This window comes from Pogona vitticeps, chromosome 4, assembly GCF_051106095.1.
Source record: "Pogona vitticeps strain Pit_001003342236 chromosome 4, PviZW2.1, whole genome shotgun sequence".
Lineage (NCBI taxonomy): Eukaryota > Metazoa > Chordata > Lepidosauria > Squamata > Agamidae > Pogona > Pogona vitticeps.
Window position 1 is genome coordinate 236,382,006 of NC_135786.1, and position 18,764 is coordinate 236,400,769.

Genomic DNA, 18,764 nt, shown 5'->3' on the forward strand with positions numbered 1-18,764 from the left:
ATGTGAGACATTTCACAGGGCAAATGGGCCACTCCATCTGAACAGGCTTTGTGGAATAGCAGCACGCAGAGAAAAATGTAAACCTTCAGATTGAAGCCTTCTCAGTGTAAATAGGTATTGATCTGCCCATGAGAATGGGTCAGCAAAGGTGGCTGGCTCAGAACGGGCTCACTTGACTAGTTTTAGGTTCACATCCTGTTTTGGGAGCAACTAAGGCCAGAACTTGGAAGTTACTTTAGGAGACTACAACCTCAAACCCCCATGCTGGTCAGGGGGATTCTGGGAGATGTTGTTTGTTTGTTTGTTTGTTTGTTTGTTTTTTTAAAAAAATGCTCTGATTGAATGCTAAAAAAATAACTAAATCATTTACTGTATAATTATGATGATAATTAATCTTTGGAACTATAGAGCTGGAAGGGACCCTATGAATCGTCAGGTCCAGACCCTGTCAGGGAGGCCCAGTGGGGGATTCGAACTCCCAACCTATGCCTGCGACCACTGAGCTATCCAGCTGTTATTCTACTCACCCCGGAATAAAATCATTAAAATCAGAGGCTTACAGAAGTTGTTTTTTTTTTTGGGGGGGGGGGGAAACTACAGAATCCACTTCTGCTTGTTTCCGAGGCTAACATATGAGTAAAAAGGTAAAGGTTCCCCTTGACAATTTTTGTCCAGTCGTGTCCGACTCTAGGGGGCAGTGCTCATCCCCGTTTCCAAGCCACAGAGCCAGCATTTGTCCGAAGACTATCTTCCGTGATCACATGGCCAGTGTGACTTAGACACGGAACGCTGTTATCTTCCCACCGAAGTGGTCCCTATTGATCTACTTGCATTTGCATGCTTTCGAACCGCTAGGTTGGCGGGAGCTGGGACAAGCGACGGGCGCTCACTCCGTTGCATGGATCCGATCTTCCGACTGCTGGTCTTTTGACCCTGCAGCACACAAAGGCTTCTGCGGTTTAACCCGCAGCGCCACCATGTCCCTAACATATGAGTACAGCTTGGATTTTAAAAATTTGTTTCTTTTCAAATGATTTCTTTGTTTGGAAAACAGCGCTTAGGACTTCGGCCTCCCTAGCTGTGAATTCCTGAGGTCATCGTTCAGAAAGGCAACTTTCTGAAATGTCTAGCTCCTTTCGCCCACTGGCTGAGCCTGCAGATCTGAACTGTTCGCAAAACAGGCATGGCAAAAAGGACAGGATTGCTGATTGCAGTTAATATTTAAGAATGAAGAAAGATGCTTCAGAAGTGTTTGGTGCTTCTGTCCTTTCATTGGAATTCTGGGGAGGAACGGGCTTCATCTATCATTTCTGAGTGAAAAATGCACCCTTTAGACAGGAAATTTGGACTGCTGCAAACTCGCTCTCTGATTGCAAAATACAATAAGGGATCACATCCCTGACAGCAGCTACAACTTAAGGAGTGACTTGCATTCAGCATTCTCTTTTAACCAAAATGTCTCTAGTGAACTGTCGGTAGCATGCAAACATACATGGGCTTGTTCCTATGAATGTGTACACATAGACGCCCCCACCTCTATTGCACAAAAACACACACACCGGAGTCAAGGGGAAAATGGCTTTGTCAAATTTACAATCAGGATGGAAAGAAAAGGAAGGAACTGAGGAAATGTACACCCAGCTTGCTGTAGAACAGACTAAGACTCAAGGGATCTGGGTTCAAATCCTGATCAGCCATGGAAACTCAGGGGACTGATGGAACTGGTAAAACCACTTCTTAAAAATCTCAGTTTTCAGAGTCACTATAAATTGGTTCTAACTTGATGGCACATAACACAAACACACAAGGAGATGCAGAAGAACAAATCCACTCTCAAGAAAAGGACACTGACCCCACCAATGGACATGTGTGTCCTAATCTTCTGAAAGATAATTGTCAAGAGGGATCTGGAAATTAGCAGTAGTTGAGAATTTTATTTAACTTGGAATGTCTAAGGATTTCCCCCATATCTGCAAACTTCTCCATCATTTGCCAAGGAAAAGGACAGCAAAAACAACTGAACAGGAGAAACCAGAATCAACTAGCTTGTCCTCCTAGACCCATAGCTATGAATTCTTGCGTGGGTTTCGGTCCTTCAGAATTCAACCACATGCGTCCTATATCAGAATTGACCACTTTTTTTTTCCCCAGACAAGTTCTGAAAAGAAATTGATTCTTTGATACTGTGTGGAGATCTGCAGATACTGAAAGGCAAAGGAATGAATTCCAGATCAAATCAAGCTTGAACTTTCACTGAATCTAGAATGACTACACAGAGGTTCTTATACTTTGGTCATATCAAGACAAGGCGCATTGGAAAAGGAGATATATTTGGAATATGGACTGGTCCCCCAGGGACGTGGTGGCGCTGCGGGCTAAACCGCAGAAGCCTGTGCTGTAAGGTCTGTAGATCTTCAGCTGTAAGATCGAATCCACGCGACGGAGTGAGCGCCCATCGCTTGTCCCAGCTCCTGCCAACGTAGCCGTTCGGAAGCATGCAAATGCGAGTAGGTAAATAGGGACCACCATGGTGGGAAGGTAATAGCATTCTGTGTCTAAGTCGCACTGGCCATGCAACCACGGAAGATTGTCTGCGGACAAACACTGGCTCTATGGCTTGGAAACGGGGATGAGCACCACCCCCTAGAGTCGAACACAAGTGGACAAAAATTGTCAAGGGGAACCTTTACCTTTACCTTTTACCCCCTGAGCCAGCCCATGCTGAATAAAGGCACAAAACTTGGTACCCTTCTATTCTTCTGGGAATTTTACAACCCAACCGTCATCTCTGGCCATGCAAATATTTGTGTGTTTCTGGATCTCCAGGACGACGAGTCTTTCCCGTAAATAGGCATTTATGGATTAAACAAGGGTTAGATCGACTCACTAAAGGAAGCCACCATCTCCAAAACCTGATCAGGGCTGTACACGAGAGGACTTTTCGGAGGTCACTAACTCACAGATGTGACTTGATAGCACACAAGCCATACATCAAAGAGCAGATGATGAAAACGTCATTACAGGTTATTTAGATTTTCCCATCCCTACAACAAAAGGAGCTTAGATTCTCCATCCAGGAGCTATAGGGTGCAGCTGGACCAAGGGGAACTGCTGTGGAGTCCAGATAGGCATCTGGAAATTGACCCCCACCCCAAAAAGAGAGGAAAGCCATCCGGGTGTTGGTTAACCCTTTCCTCTGACAGCTGTGCAAACGGGCTTTGTTTCCAACCGAGCCGTTCTGCCACGCAAAATGCAGCAAGTTTTGCCAAGCTGAAAAGGGCCCTTGCATTCATCGAATCCTGCCCCTGTCAGGGAAGGCCAGTGGGGAATCGAACTCCCAACCTCAGGCTCCTCAGACAGAAGACTGAACTACTGAGTTACACCTCTTACAGTGATGGTGCCCATTAGACTTCCTTGTGCATGGTAAAGAAAGCAGCAAAATCGAGGAGGTGCCATATTTCATGCTTATACAGCCAAACGCCAGCTTGTTTCCAAAGTAGGGATACTAAGGCAGCCAGGTTTTGTATCTGCTAGGAGCAATGACGCTTCAACTCTTTCGTCTCCTAGGGACGCTTCTCGAACCTTTTTACCCCTCTATCACTACTGTTTTGAGAGACTGGTAATAAATGCAGAAGTGCAGGCCATCAGGGCAGGGAGAGAGAAACTTTGCTATTTCGGCAGGCAACACGTTCTATAAAAATCTTGCCCCGATAACTTAACAGAAATCAAAACACGTCTGGAAATAAAAGGACTTGTTGAAAGAAGGAAAGATAGAAAGAAAATCTTTCTCTAATACTCAGGGCATTTAGTCCCATGCTCTCGCTAGACCAACTTAACTTTGCTGCAACTTAAATCGAGATACTTGATTCACCGTGAAATGATATTCGGGCTCCTGGCAGCTGGCTCATAGCCCACCGATTCTCCGGTAACACAAAAGTTCAGCCTAATTTTTCTCAAATAGGTATCATGAGAAATCAATAGTTTGATGGGGCAACGGTTTGCTTCGTTGACGGAAGACCTACGAGATGCACTCACTTTGCTTTGGTCTGAACAATGCCTGAGATTGACTGGAAAGGCTCTTCTTGTGCATCGGTTTCAGAAATATCTCTTCTGCCTTAATTCTCAGCAGGGATGTTGACAAGTTTTGGGTCTGAGACCCAAGTCGTTGGTACCACGTCCTGCGTCCCAAGCCCCAAATCTGAGTCACTATTAAAACCAAGTTTTTTCCCCCAAAAGAAAGGGAATGGGCTGGTGAGTTCCCAGCTGCGAGTCAAATACAAGCGATTTAGAAAGAAGAAGCAGACCCAAAATTAAAAGACGCCTGCTTCTTGGGAGGAAAGCTATGACAAATCTAAGCAGCATCTTAAAAAGCAGAGACATCACCTTGCCGACAAAGGTCCACATAGTCAAAGCTGTGGTTTTCCCAGTAGCAATGGATGGAAGTGAGAGCTGGACCATGAAGAAGGCTGACTGCCAAAGAATGGATGCTTTTGAACTGTGGTGGTGGAGGACGCTCTTGAGATACCCCTGGACTGCAAGGAAAACAAACCTATCCATTCTAAAGGAAATCAACCCTGAGTGCTCCCTGGAAGGACAGATCCTGAAGCTGAGGCTCCAGTACTTTGGCCATCTCATGAGAAGAGAAGACTCCCTAGAAAAGACCCTGATGCTAGGAAAGTATGAAAGCAAGAGGAGAAGGGGGCGACAGAGGACGAGATGGCTGGACAGGGTCATCGAAGCGACCAACATGAATTTGACCCAAATCCGGGAGGGAGTGGAAGACAGGAGGGCCTGGCATGCTATGGCCCATGGGGGTCACAAAGAGTCAGACATGACTTAACGACTAAACAACAACAGAAAGAAGACCCGTGAGTCGCTTGTGTGACTCAAGTCCAACTGGACACCAATTCCAGCAACTTGAGTCCCCATCTGTGATTCTCAGCACACTGCATGGCCTTTTCAGCATGAGGGAAAAGGAAGAAAAAGAAAGGCGTGTGGGTCAGGAATCTTACCCACGTGTGCTCGTAAACCGCAAGGTGACTGGAGGGGGCACCACAAAACACAGCCTTGTGCCTATTGGGAATTCTGTTCTAACAGAGCGGAAAGCAGCCACCTGCAAAACCCACTGAGGGCCAGATTGTGCCACCCTGAGCCCTACTGTGCAACACAGCGAGGCTGCTTCAAGAGCAAACAGTGGTATGCTAGAACTAGGGCTTACAGAGTCCAAAGAACTGGAATTAGGGGATGATCTGCCACTCCCCGCAGTCTTCCTCGCTCCCTCTCAGCTTCACTGCAATCCTTACTGTAGACAGGAGAAAACCTGGTCTCCCCCACCCCCCAGGATCATGAGATTATGCAAGCTATCTCTGCAGTCCTGGTGGTTTGGTCCTACGTGGCCAATTCAAAGCTGTTAGGTGAACAAAAGATCAACTCTTGACTTTGTGATGTGCAGGGCTGGTTTGCTGATATGGGCCTGGTCATTGGGAGGGTTACGATGAGCTCCCCGTACCTCCAAATTTATCACTACAGTGGTGCCTCGATAGACAGTTACCCGCATGACAGTTTTTTCGCTAGACATTGACTTTTTGCGATCGCTATAGCGATTCACAAAACAGTTATACCTATGGGGGAATTTCGCTGGACAATGTTTGGTCCCTGCTTCGCAAACCAATTTTCGCTAAACAATGATTTTGACAACTCCCTCCGTGCTCGCAAAACGGGTGTTTTTGGGACCTAAGCTTCGCAAGACAGCAATTTAAACAGCTGATCAGCGGTTCGCAAAGCGGCTTTCCTGTGGCCGATCTTTGCTAGACAACAACGATTCTTCCCCATTGGAACACATTAAACAGGTTTCAATGCATTCCAATTGGGAAATGCTTTTTGCTAGACAATTATTTCGCTAAACAGCGATTTCAGTGGAACAGATTATCATCGTCTAGCGAGGAACCACTGTACATTACTCCTCCCCACTGGGGTATCAAGACAAGTCATGGTCTAAAAGGGCATGTGCCATGTTTCCAACCTAGTAACCTCTGAAGGGGTGCACCTACACCTCCTGATGAGATAGGAAGTCAACAGAAGGTCATGTCCAGAATTTTTGGGCTGCTGGTGGTGGTGGAACAAACCTCTTTTTTTTCTAAAATACAACATGTAGGCTTTCATTTTGTTTTACAGAACTCTACCGGATCTCTTGATATGCCTTGACTTGGCCTGTGAAGATCATCTTTAGTGAATCTATCAAGGTGCTCATGAATTGTCCATCAGATGATGGAGCAATTTGTGTGGTCAAAGAATGGGCACCCTTAAGGATCCAGCAAGTGATCAACCATCATCTCAAGCTGTTCGGACAAAGCAACATCGCAGTGCATAAGTACTATAGCTAATCTTCCTACTGTTTGTTGACAGTCGGTCCAGGTTGGACCATTTCAACCACTTAATCTCCAAACGATGCTCCCCATGGAAGAACACTGTTGAGAAAGAGGAAAGTGGTCCACTGAGACAGGTAGTGGCAGAGACAATGATCTCGTCACAAACAGTCTTGCACCCAGAAAATCAAAGTGGAAAAATGTGGTACATAAGCTCAGTGGTTTAGCCTCTGGCTGTGGAGCCAGAGGTAGGGAGTTTGCCCATGGCGCTTCGTTGACAAGGGCTGGACTCCATGATGCATGAGGTCCCTTCCAACTCCACAGTTCTGATAAAGACGATGATGATCAAATTGTCTTACCTCCTTTGGAAACCAAAGTAGGGTTCCAATCCAGAGGGAGTGTAGGTTTATGATCTCCATGATAAAGGAGGTTAATAACTGGAGGGTGTCTCCCTCTCTAAGTCGTGACTCTCTGGTCCTGGAGAAAAATTGTGCAAGGACTAGAATGGGAGGTGGATTGTCCACCAAATGTTTGTATTGTCTTATTTTATTATCTTTTGATATTGTGTTGTTTCTCTTGTCGTTAGCCGGTGAGAGTGGCCTGGTTGCCAGATGGTGCAGAGTATAAATTCAATAAATAAATAAATTTATAGTGCATTGGCGATGCAGCCTCTTTCCCAAAGAATTCTTCCACTTCCAGTTCTCGCTGGGTGACTTCTTGTGCCAGCTTTGAAAACCCTGCATTAACTGGCACAGCATAGTGCCCAGTGCAAACCTCGCTTCTTCCATCCACACAAAAAAAGTGGCCTTCGATTGCCAATAAGCCCCATGTGCAACACAACAATAAGGCTAATCTCTTTTCTATGGTTATTATCACAAAGAGAGTATGGCTCAATAGATTCACAAAGAGAGTATGACTCAATAAAAAAAACTGATGGCATATACCAAGATCCAGGTCTATAGAGCCTGTGTCCTGAGAACACTCCTGTACTGCAGTGAGTCCTGGACCCTTTGTGCCCGGCAGGAGAGGAAGCTGAGAACGTTCCATATGCATTGCCTCCAACGAATTTTTGGTATCACCTGGCAGGACAAAGTTCCAAATAGAGTAGTCCTAGAACGAGCTGGAATTTTTAGCATTTGTACATTACTGAAACAGCGGCGTCTATGTTGGCTCGGGCACGTCGTGAGAATGGCTGATGGTCGGATTCCAAAAGATCTCCTATATGGAGAATTAGTGCAGGGAAAGCGCCCCAGAGGGAGACCACAGCAGCGATACAAGGACATCTGCAAGCGGGATCCGAAGGCCTTAGGAATGGACCTCCACAGATGGGAAACCTTGACCTCTGAGCGTTCAGCCTGGAAGCAGGTGGTGCATCATGGCCTTTCCCAATTTGAAGAGACCCTTGTCCAGCAGGCCGAGGCCAAGAGGCCATCGCGAAAGCAGCCAAACCAGGGGGCTGGACAGGGGACAGATTGCATTTGTCTTCAGTGTGGAAGGGATTGTCACTCTCAAATTGGCCTCCTCAGCCACACGAGATGCTGTTCCAAGTCTTCCATTCAGAGCACATTACCATAGTCTCTCGAGACTAAAGGATGCCTAACCAATCAAAACACAAGTCACAGAATCATAAGAATAATTAAATTGGAAGGCAACTAGAAGGCCATTGAGTCCAACCCCTTACTCAAGGCAGGAATCCAAATCAAAGCGGATCAGACAGAGGGTTGCCCAATTTTCTCTTGAATGCCTCCAGAGCAGGACCTCTCCCCAACTCCTGAGGTCATTGGTTGCATTGTCATACTGCTTTAACAGTTAAGAATTGTCCAATATACAGTATGTCAAATGTTCTGAACACTCTATATGCCAAAGGACTGTTTCCAACCTGGACCAACGGGTCCGAGGAGCAGAATTCATGATGCCATATGGCAACCCTAAAAATAAATAAATAAAATGTGGGCCTCCGATTCTCTGGCAGGCAACCCTGTGACTCACACAGCAGGCTTAGTTTGTGCCACACAAATCTGTTTCCACAAACCCACTTACTACAGCAGAGTACCTCCCGGAGACTTTGAGGTTCTCCATCCTATATATAGCAGTGACATTTTTCTTTAGTTAATTGATTTCAAAAGGAGATCGGAGAAGGAGAATAATTAAGAATAACTGACAGATGAAGAACATGTTCGCAATGCAATCTGTGCCTTTAAAAATATATGTGTAGTTCTTTTGCAAAATTAAAGTTTGTAGTTCTGCCATGAGCTGCATCTACCAAAGACATGCCATGCAGTAGGAAGGGGGGAAAAAACTTTTCTTTTACTGAAACTCAGCAAAGTTAATTAATGCCTCCAAAGTAGAAATGTGCGATCATATGCTTCACTTAGAGAAAATATATTTTTAACATATGTCACCATAGGCAAGCATACACACAAACTTATCATGAGATGTTCAAATTTAAAGGAAGTTTTCCACCTCTTACTCCTGTTTTTCCCCCTCTTCATGGGTGTAGATCAAAGATTCAAGTGAGAAACAAAAATGAAGATCAAGAGCTTCAGATATCTGTGTCCTTTTCTGGGGAGCAAATGGCACCCTTCCCCCCCCCCCCAAATCCTGTGCAGTCTTCAGCTTAACATCCAAATGCAGAGCTGAAACACACATTACAGACAACCCATCGTTGGAACGGATAATCCCTTAACTGAAGTTTCGAGTGCACTATACGTGCTTTCCCCCAATTGTTGTTGTTTAGTCCTTAAATTGTGTCCGATTCTTCGTGACCCCATGGACCAGAGCACGCCAGGTCCTCCTGTCTTCCACTGCCTCCCGGAGTTGGGTTAAAGTCATGTTGGTCACTTCGATGACACTGTCCAACCATCTCATCCTCTGTCGTCCCCTTCTCCTCTTGCCTTCACACTTTCCCAACATCAGGGGCTTTTCCATGGAGTCTTCTCTTCTCATGAGATGGCCAAAGTACTGGAGCCTCAGCTTCAGGATCTGTCCTTCCAATGAACACTCAGAGTTGATTTCCTTCAGAATAGATAGGTTTGTTCTCCTTGCAGTGTCTCCTCCAGCACCAATTAGCTTGCTTTATTTTGCGACTGATCTTCTGGACTTAAGCAGGGGACTGCTCTGATGTCTTGATTTCTCACCCCAAAAAGACTGACTTAGTCACATCTCTATAACAGGAACATACAAGTCCAATCAAAAGTTAACTATAACGTACAGAATTAAATACAAGTCTGAAGTTATAGCCGACGTATCCGGGGCTCCTCCTCACATGGGGTTCTGTCGTGACCGGAACCTAACGCAATCGTGGTGCAGAGAAGGAGGCGAGCTGGGCATGGCGGAAGGAAAGCGGAGTCATGTGTGCGCGCACGCATGCCCAGCTTAGCACAAACCTTGGTTTATAGCTATTCTTGTTATAAGAGTCCTCTGGCTTATAATGACCCTGCGAATGAGCCATCTCCAAAATGTCCTCTTCTCAACAGTCCTGCTCAGCTCTTGTGGACTCAACCCTGTGGCTTCCTTTAAGGAGTCGATCCCTCTCACCTTGGGGTCTTCCTCTTTTCCTGAAGCACTCCACCATTCCCAGCATTCTTGACTCTTCCAGAGATTCCTGCCATCTGAGGATGTGCCCAAAGTAGGAGAGCGTCCATTTTGTCATGTTTGCCTCCAAAGAGAGTTCAGGAGCGATTCGAACTCAGGACCCACTTCTTTTTCCTCCTGGCAGCCCAGGGTATCCACAGAGCTCTCTCTCTCTCCACCTTTGTGATGCCAACAGGCAAAGAGTCCAGAGATATGGAGAGATATGGGTCTCTGGATGTTCATTTATTTATTTTCCAGAACTGGGACTCTGTGATGATCTATCAGTCCCATCAGTCCCATCCAGAACAGGACGGTAAAGGATTGTATGGCTGAAATCCTGCTGCTTAGCAAAGTAAGTCACAAGCGGAACACACCCATTGAAACAATGGAAATTACAGAGGAGCTGATACACCAAATCCCCATTGGTTCAATGGGCCGACTGCAGCTGCAACTTCCTGTTGCAGCGGTTTGCATTTCTGGTTAAATTCCTGTAGCTGAGCAGCAGAAGTGCAAGGATTCACAGAGGAGAATAGCTTAGACCATTCCTTTTTCTCATCAACTAGCCTTGACAGTCTCAATAACTCACTCTGAGATATCAGAATGAGAAAGAATGAAAAGGTTTCATTACTTACAATTTAACACATCAAACAGCACAGTGACAAACATGACTGCTTTCAGCAACAGATCTCAAGAGATTCCAGAGAGGGAAAAGGGTCACAGCAGAGAAGGAGAGCTCTCTCTGAGATCTCAGGCAGGAGGGAACAACGGATTCGTGCTGGATAGACTGATAGTCACCCTAGTCCAGAAAGACCCCTTTCTGGCACACCTTCTCCAGACAGCAAGCAAAGTTGCAAAAACTCCAACATGCACTACACCAAGCAACAGGATTTTAGCCTGTGAGCAGTAGGTGAAAACATCTGGACAACCAGAAGTTCCTCGCAGCTGTAGCAGCAGATCAATCATCCTGCTAAGATGTCTCTTTTCATTTCCCTGTTTTCAATTCCAAATGCCAAGCTGGGATACAGGCTGCTTTCAGACATTTCCCTTCATTTGATCAGCGTCTCGCCAGTACATAGAAATAGCACCCATTATTTGAGGCTTCCAGAACTCTGCTTGAAAATGAGCACTAATGAGCAGCTGAGTCCAGGCCCACCCTGCCGTGCCAAATGAAAAAGGGCCAACCCACTCAAAAGTCTGGCCCGATTAGATGCCACCATCGTCAACAGCGTCAAAGGACCAAATGAGGGCTTTCAGTCTCCAATCCCCCAGCAAAGCTATTCAATGAGAGTCGGTCTCCGGAAGTACCGTGTTTTCCCTCCACTCCACGGAAATCTTTAGTAAAAGGCGAAAGATTTATACGATCTGAAGAGAAACCAGAGTACACCGTGTTTTCCCGATACAGTGTCTTATATTAATTTGTGCTCCAAAAACACATTAGTACTTATTTTCAGGGTATGTTTTATGTTTTTCATGTACAACCATCTACATCGAGTCAAATACAGTGGTACCTCGCAAGACGATGGCCCCGCTAAATGACGAATCTGCATAACGATGACTTTTTGCAATCACTATAGCGATTTGCAAAACAGTCATTCCTATGGGGGATTTTTGCTGGACGTTGATTAGGTCTGTGCTTCGCGAACCGTTTGTTTGCAAGACGATGTTGTTTTCCCGGTGATTGTCGGCTTCGCAAAATGGCTGCCTTGTGTTTTCCAGACCCATGCTTCGCAAAATGGCATCCCTATGGGTGATCTTCGCTGGACAACGAGGTATTTCCCCATTGGAACTCATTAACCCGGGTTTCAATGCATTTCAATGGGGAAAGTGTTTTCGCATGACGACAATTTCGCTAAACAGCTATTTCAATGGGACGGCTTATCGTCATCATGCAGGGCACCACTGTACAGTCATGTCATCTTCTTCTGGTTGCTGCACAAGGGTGGAGGGCGGGGTTTCACTTCACTGGGGCTTATTTTTGGGGATAGAACTTATATGACGAGCATCCTGAAAAATCCTACTAGGGCTTATTTTCAGGTTAGGTCTTGTTTTCAAGGAAACCAGGTATAACGCCAGCTGCAATGCAAGGTGGGCCAGAACATCATTTCCAGAACACTTCTCTCTCTCTCTCTTTCTCTCTCTCCCTCCCTCTCCCTCTCTCCAGTTTTGGTTTAGGATAGTCCAAGAAGGGGAAGGATCTAGAAAACAGGTGGTAGGGCCTCCACCCTCCAACCTGCAGGGCAATACCCTTAGGCCAAGTTAGAATCCTTCGTGCTGGTGTGCCAACTTTCTTCATGCTAGAAGACTATTGGACTTGTAATTTGAATCCCACAATCCCTCCAATAGCTGGAGGGGATGAGGAATTCCAGGAGACCAGGTCAAACTGCTTTGAGAGACAGTGTGGTCTGGTGATTAAAATGTTGGATCCAGATTCAAGTTCGTACTGAACCACCGAACTCCTTGGGTGGACTTGAGCCATCAGTTCTCCTTCAACGGTGCTGTTGTAAATATAAAGAGGGAAAGTAAAGAAATGTGAATGCTATCTTGGGCTTCTGGAAGGAAACGGGTGCGGAATTTTGGTTAAAGTTCTCTAGCCACGCAGCAGAAGTGCAAGGATTCACAGAGCTGAATAGCTTTGAGTTCCCCAGTTGAGTCCACCCCCTTTTCACATCAACCGTCTCAATAAGGCACTCTGAGACATCAGTAGGAGAAAGAATACAAGGCCCAATTTATTTACAATAGAACAGATGAAACAGCAAACTGACAGATGTGGCTGACTGACTTTCAGCAACAGACTTCAACAGACTCAAGAGAGGGAAAGAGCTCAAAAGCAGAGAGGCGGGACCCTCTCTGAAATCAGAAGCAGGAGGAAATGATTGGTTAGTGCTGCATAGATTGACAGACAGTCCAGCCCAGAAAGATCCCTACCAGCCATATCTACTAGAGGTAGCTTGCAAGGTTGCAAAAATCCCATAGAAACATAGGATATAAATGTGAATGCCTGAACAATATTAGCAGTGATAATGTCATTATTCTACTCTCTGTTGAGGCTTCCGTTTGCACTTAAAAGTGTTACGGCCCAGTCACAGGCAAATGCTCTTTGGCAAATGGTAGTCTTTACTTTCCCTTCTTTAATACACAGATGTACGCTGCATTCTTAACTCAGAATATTCTTTAAAAAATAATCAGCAAAAAAAGTTGCTTTCTAATCCTGCAAATAGCTCTTCTTACATAAAGCACTTTGTGAATACTCCAACCCTTCCCACTCTATACGCTGCTATTCATGTATCGTTTCTTGCTTTCCAGTCCAGGAAGAAATTGTCCATTTCCTGAGTATGACATCACTGCCAGTTCCTCTAGAAATCGGCAAGAAAAAGTAGCCGGCACCAAGAGCTGGCTCTTCTTTTTGACAATTTTAAGATAAGTGCACTGCTCCGAAAAACACACACTTGAAGGAAATTTGAGGCAGGAGTGGGTCACTGCACAGCGTGGAGAAATCACTTTTTCAACTACAGTTCCCAGAATCCCCCATAGCCTTTGGCCATGCTAAGTAAAGCATCCTGGAACTGTATATAAACAAGTTTTCCTTCCTAAATCTGGTACCCTAAAAGCTCTAATACACCTACTGACGCCAACGATGCCACAACACCACCTTCTCCATCTATTGAAATCATTCAGTTATGGGGGGTAAGGGGAATTCTGGGCTATGAATGTGGGATATTGTGCTTCTCTACCTATGATTCAAAAAGCCCAGGAAATGGACGGATATCGCTGCACCATATTGTGCCCGAGTTGCCAGCAGGAAAAAGGGTGCCAAGCTTTACACAGCCAAGGGCAACCTGATTGTTGACAAAGTCCATGGCAGCAAATCAAGATGGTCTACAAGATGCCCTCTTGTGCTCACTAACATTCATACAGCGGGGAAACATCCCAAAAAACTGATTCCTTTTTCCATCCGTTAACCACTCCTCAGCCAAAGACAAGACAATCATCAAGATTGTGTTACATTTCGTGCCGACCCGAACCCTAAAAGTTATAATGGGGGAGTGGGATGTTGATTTGCTCTGCCGCACAATACTATCATCCGTGCAAGTCAAGGTTCTCAATAGAAATAAGGGTTCTTCTCGCTGTGGGTGGACAGCAGCACTCTTGCACCCCACGAACAGAGATAAAACGAAGAAAGAAGAGGTACTTTGTTGGACAGGTCAACAAAAAAGAAACAGCTGATTATTAGGAACTCCAGCTCTCCTATCTCGGACAGATAATTTCATAGGACAAATCTAATAAAGTGCAATGCATCATCGAAAGTAAGATGGAAGGTAATTGCAGAAGATGAATTTATTGGATGAAAAACCTCAAAGGCAGGCTGAGCCTTCAAAGAAAACAACTAATCCACTAAGAAAGAGGAGAAAATATGCCATGATGGTAGCCCGACATGGCAAATCAGGCACCGCCTAGACAGACAGGCAGGTTAAGGAGCATAGTTCTGTGTCATCCCATTCCTTTTGGTTCAAGACAACCTGTACAGGGCTGTTTAAGGAGGGGTTCCCCACCGCCACCCATAGTGGGGAGCTTCTGGGGCTGATTTGGACCCAAGCTTCTTGAGCATTAATATGGTATCCACCATGCCGCACTGGCTGAATTGGAAATGTGCACCCAGCCCATGTTAGCAGCCAAAAGAAAGGGAGTAAAAATAGGAAGAGTCTCAAACAGGAAACAGACTTAACAGAGAGCGTTTCAGAGGCTACTGTCCAACTCTTTTATACCCAGGCAAGCTCTGATGGCTATTTCCCCGAGGAGAGGGGCTGCCAAAATTCACCCTCATTAGGATTTATCCCGGCTGTAATGTCCATAGCTCCAAAAACATCAAAATGTGAAGAAAAAGAACTGAGAGAGAGAGAGAGAGAGAGAGAGAGAGAGAGAGAGAGAAGTTGCTATACTCAACTCTGAAGGTGCTTCTTTCTTCTCCTACTCTTCTCTCCCTGTTTCTCAAACCACTGCATTCAGACAATCATTGCCCTGTGTCTAGTTTGGACATGTAAATAGATTCTAGAAAGTAGAGGATTGGGATGGTAGGACATTTCGTGGTGGGTCCCGATTGAGGAAAAATGTTTATAATGAATATCTAGACAATGTACCACAGCCCTATCGTTACCACCTAAACACACAGATTTCACAGGTTGCCATGGGACCTTAATATGGAAATGCTTTTTTTTGATAACAAATGGGAAAGGACTTAAGGAGGGAGGGAGAGAGCGCTCTGAACAAAGGAGTCACAAAGTCCCAGGTGGATTTTTTTAGAGGACCAGACAATCATTTCTTCCACAGCACAGCACAAATCATGCAACTCTCTCTCTCTTCTTGTTACTCTGGTCCTTGTTTCTGCAGCTTATTTTTCATCTGTTTGCTCCCCGGAGACTTGGTGCGAGAGAACGCCACTGGAAAAGAACATTCTCTCTTCTCATCGGTACATCTTCACACTTTAGCAGCCCGACAAGAAGAGCAACACTAGAGACTCAGGGGAGAAGAAGAAAGCACGGGCTGAGTGGACGAAGATCGCCAGGAAGAGATGGCTGGGACATGGGAAGAAAAACCAACCACCATCAGAACAACTGTTTCCCCTCCATATAGCTCCCGAGCGGCCATGCAGAAAGCTGAATCTGAAGGGTAAGGCGTAATGAACCAGTTGTGCTTGGTTTGTTCCAAACAAACCAAGGGAAAGGTCTAGTCAAGTCTGTCCAGAAAAGCGAAGCCACCAAATGACCCAAGGTAATTATGCAACAAGCACATATAGGAACTTGGAGAGGTCAAAAGGGATCTAGATCCGCTAAGGCTTCACGATATGGCTTTGCATAAGGAATAGCTGGATAGATGATCTGGTCTCTTTCTTTTAGGGTTGAGATATGGACGTTGCCTTAAGGGCAGTGAGATTGAAGGACACACACACACACACACACAAAATCTTCACATCCCCCTTGAGAACTGGCACATGGTTTCCTTTTTTGAGCCACATGCCTTGAACAAACTCACTTCAACTGGAAACCTATGTCCGTGAACCTGGGAAACTAAGGGCTGGACCTGAATTCTTGCCAAGAGGACTGAGCAGAGCATCTTCTCCAGAAGGACCTCCGAATGTAAACACCCACAGTCTGTGACCAGCCTTGATTCAGAACGTGGATGTCTCTCCACAGCTGGCCTCTTCATGATCTCCTACCCATTTCAGACTTTTCTAAGGGACTTGCGTAGGCTTTCAAAAGGCAAGGCAGGCTGAAAGACAGCAGCCTCAGCTTATGTTCACGTGGGTACAGGTGACTGACTGTTTGCTAAGAAAAGAGCCTTTAATGGAGTGGTCCCCAATCTTGGACTTGTTCTTGGACTTCAACTCCCAGACATCCTGGCCAGCAGCGGTGATGATGAAGGCTTCCAGGAGTCGTAGTCCTAGAACATCTGGAGGCCCAAGGTTGGGGACCATGGCTTTAATGGAACAGTGCTGCCATTTTTGATGGCCAGGATCCTACTGGTACTCTTGCAAAATGAGTGTAACTTGCCGAGGCTAATGGCAGCTAATTGATTGGCCTGTGTGCCTGGTCACACACCCAACTGTGCAACCCAGGTGTTCTCTGGCTCTTCCTTGCTTAGCTGCAATTAGCTGCAACCAATTATGCTAAGCTTTATGCAAACAACAGGAGGATGCCTGCCGTGGCAGTTTTACATTGCTTCTTAACTCATTCCTATTATTCCAATTGATGCAACTCACTTCAGAATCAAATTGAATTCAGCTGAGCTCACCCAAAGGCAATTTTACAATCCGTTCCCGTTTTGTTTTAATATTTTGATATGTTTATCTGTTTTCAGAGAGTCACTACATTTTAAAACTTAAGGAGATTCTCAAGGGGCAGCTAGTTCACCCCTGCCGATATCAGAATGATATCGGAATTCCACAGCTCAAGCATCTCTGAGATGGATGCCCATCGGCCTCTAACTTGAAAACCTGCAATAGAAGAGATGCCCCAGTTTGCAGTGTATTTGTTTCTATAATCCTATCACCCAGAAGTTTTTTCCCCCTTTTCTGCTCACAACACTATTTTTCTCTGATTTTCTCTGATTATTTTTTTTAAATCTGTACCTGCTTCTCTTCTTTTGTCATCTGGCTTGATTCCAGGTTTGGGAAGGAGGGAGAGATTCAAATCAAATCAGTAAAGAAAAGCTTAAACATCAGTTTATAGGATTACAAATTCCCCAGATTTGTTTTAATTTTTTTAATGCATTCAGTTTTCCTCCCCCCCCCATTATATATATATTCAGAACCCCCATCTGTTCATTTAGAACGTATCCAGTCATCAAAAGAATTCTACATCACCCACCTGAAATAGAAACCAAGGAAATATTCCTGGTTTCAACAGAAATGTGTTTTGTGTAATCAACTTCTGTTATTTGTAAAGGCGGTATCTACCGTTGAGAAGGAGAAGATGGAAAATAAGATCCATTATCATCCCAGCATTCACACACAGCAAGTTACAGAACAACAAAAAAGGGTTAGTATGATTTACCACCTCCTGTCTCCCCCACTTCCCCGGATACCTCCGCTTCCTGGGGAAATATGTCCAAGAAACTCCTCCAAGGAATGATATATAGTCATAAGTAAGGCTATTATCTGATATTTTCTTTGCAATCTCTACAGAAAGCCAATTCCTGCCTGCCTACTCTTAAACTTGAATTGTGTAAGCCACAGAAGCCAAAGGGAAATAGGTTTGCATGGAGTAGAAGGGGTGGTGTAGGAAGCCATGGGGGAGGTGGGAGAAGGGAGGAAGGAATCATCATCATCATCATCTCATCAGCATCCTGTGCTGTCAAATCAATTCTAACCTATGGCGAGTAGAGAAGGGCATGAAGCCAACCACAAAGCAAACCCTCCGCATAAATCAGGCCGTTCCGTGATTCATTTCGTGGGGTTTCGGCAACCTGCGCCTGCCCAGAATGGGACGAAATGCCAAACTATTATCATCCTTGGTAATGAGTACATGGGAAATAACTCAGAGATCACAAATCCAATCTTGACCAAACTTGGGCTGACTCTTAATCTGACTCCTCTTCCTTCCCATCTCAAGTTTGGGGAAGATTGGATTTGGGATGTCTGAGTCGTACCCTGCAAAGCAAGTCCCCCAGAAAAGTGCCAGCTAAAGAAGACACCTGCTTTGCGGGGAGGGGATAGAACTCAGATGCTCCAGATCCAATCTTCGCCAAACTTGGAGAGGTGTGGAGGAGAGTCCGCCAAAGATCCGCTACAAGTTTGGCATCTCTAACTCATCAGGGGGCTGTTCCAGTGCTGCTGGAAATCTTGAGTTGCATGAACAGCAAATGGTTTGTGTTGTCAGAAACTTCATGAAGGTTTGTGGTTTGTATCTGGAAGTTGAGTCATGGCAACTGGGCGTCTTTCTTATTAGGTCCAGTTGCCATGACTCAACTTCCAGATAACCTCAGCTGAAGGACTGAGAATCTTCACAGATATTTTGTGGTTTGTAATGCATAAACAGCGTTGAACCACAAACCATTGATTAGATTGGGCATCCTTCAGTCTCGAAAGACTATGGCAACGTGCTCTGAAAAGAGGTCTTGGAACAGCATCTAGTGTGGCTGAGAAGGCCAGTTCGAGGGTGACCATCCCTTCCACATTGAAGACAAATACAATCTGTCCCCTGTCCAGCTCCCTGCTTTTTCTTTTTTCGGGACGGCCTTTTGGCCTTGGCCTGCTGGACAAGGGTCTCTTCAAAATGGGAGAGGCCATGATGCACCGCCTGCCTGCAGGCTGAATGCTCAGAGGTCAGGGTT

The 18,764-nt window shown here is 45.4% G+C and overlaps 1 protein-coding gene and 1 pseudogene across 7 annotated transcripts in view; both read right to left on the reverse strand.

Moving 5' to 3' along the window:
* The window catches only part of TSNARE1 (t-SNARE domain containing 1), a 434,224-nt gene that overhangs the window by 348,329 nt on the left and 67,131 nt on the right, over nucleotides 1-18,764 (reverse strand). The window lies entirely within an intron of this gene.
* Nucleotides 11,198-11,320, reverse strand: LOC144589375 (U5 spliceosomal RNA; annotated as a pseudogene).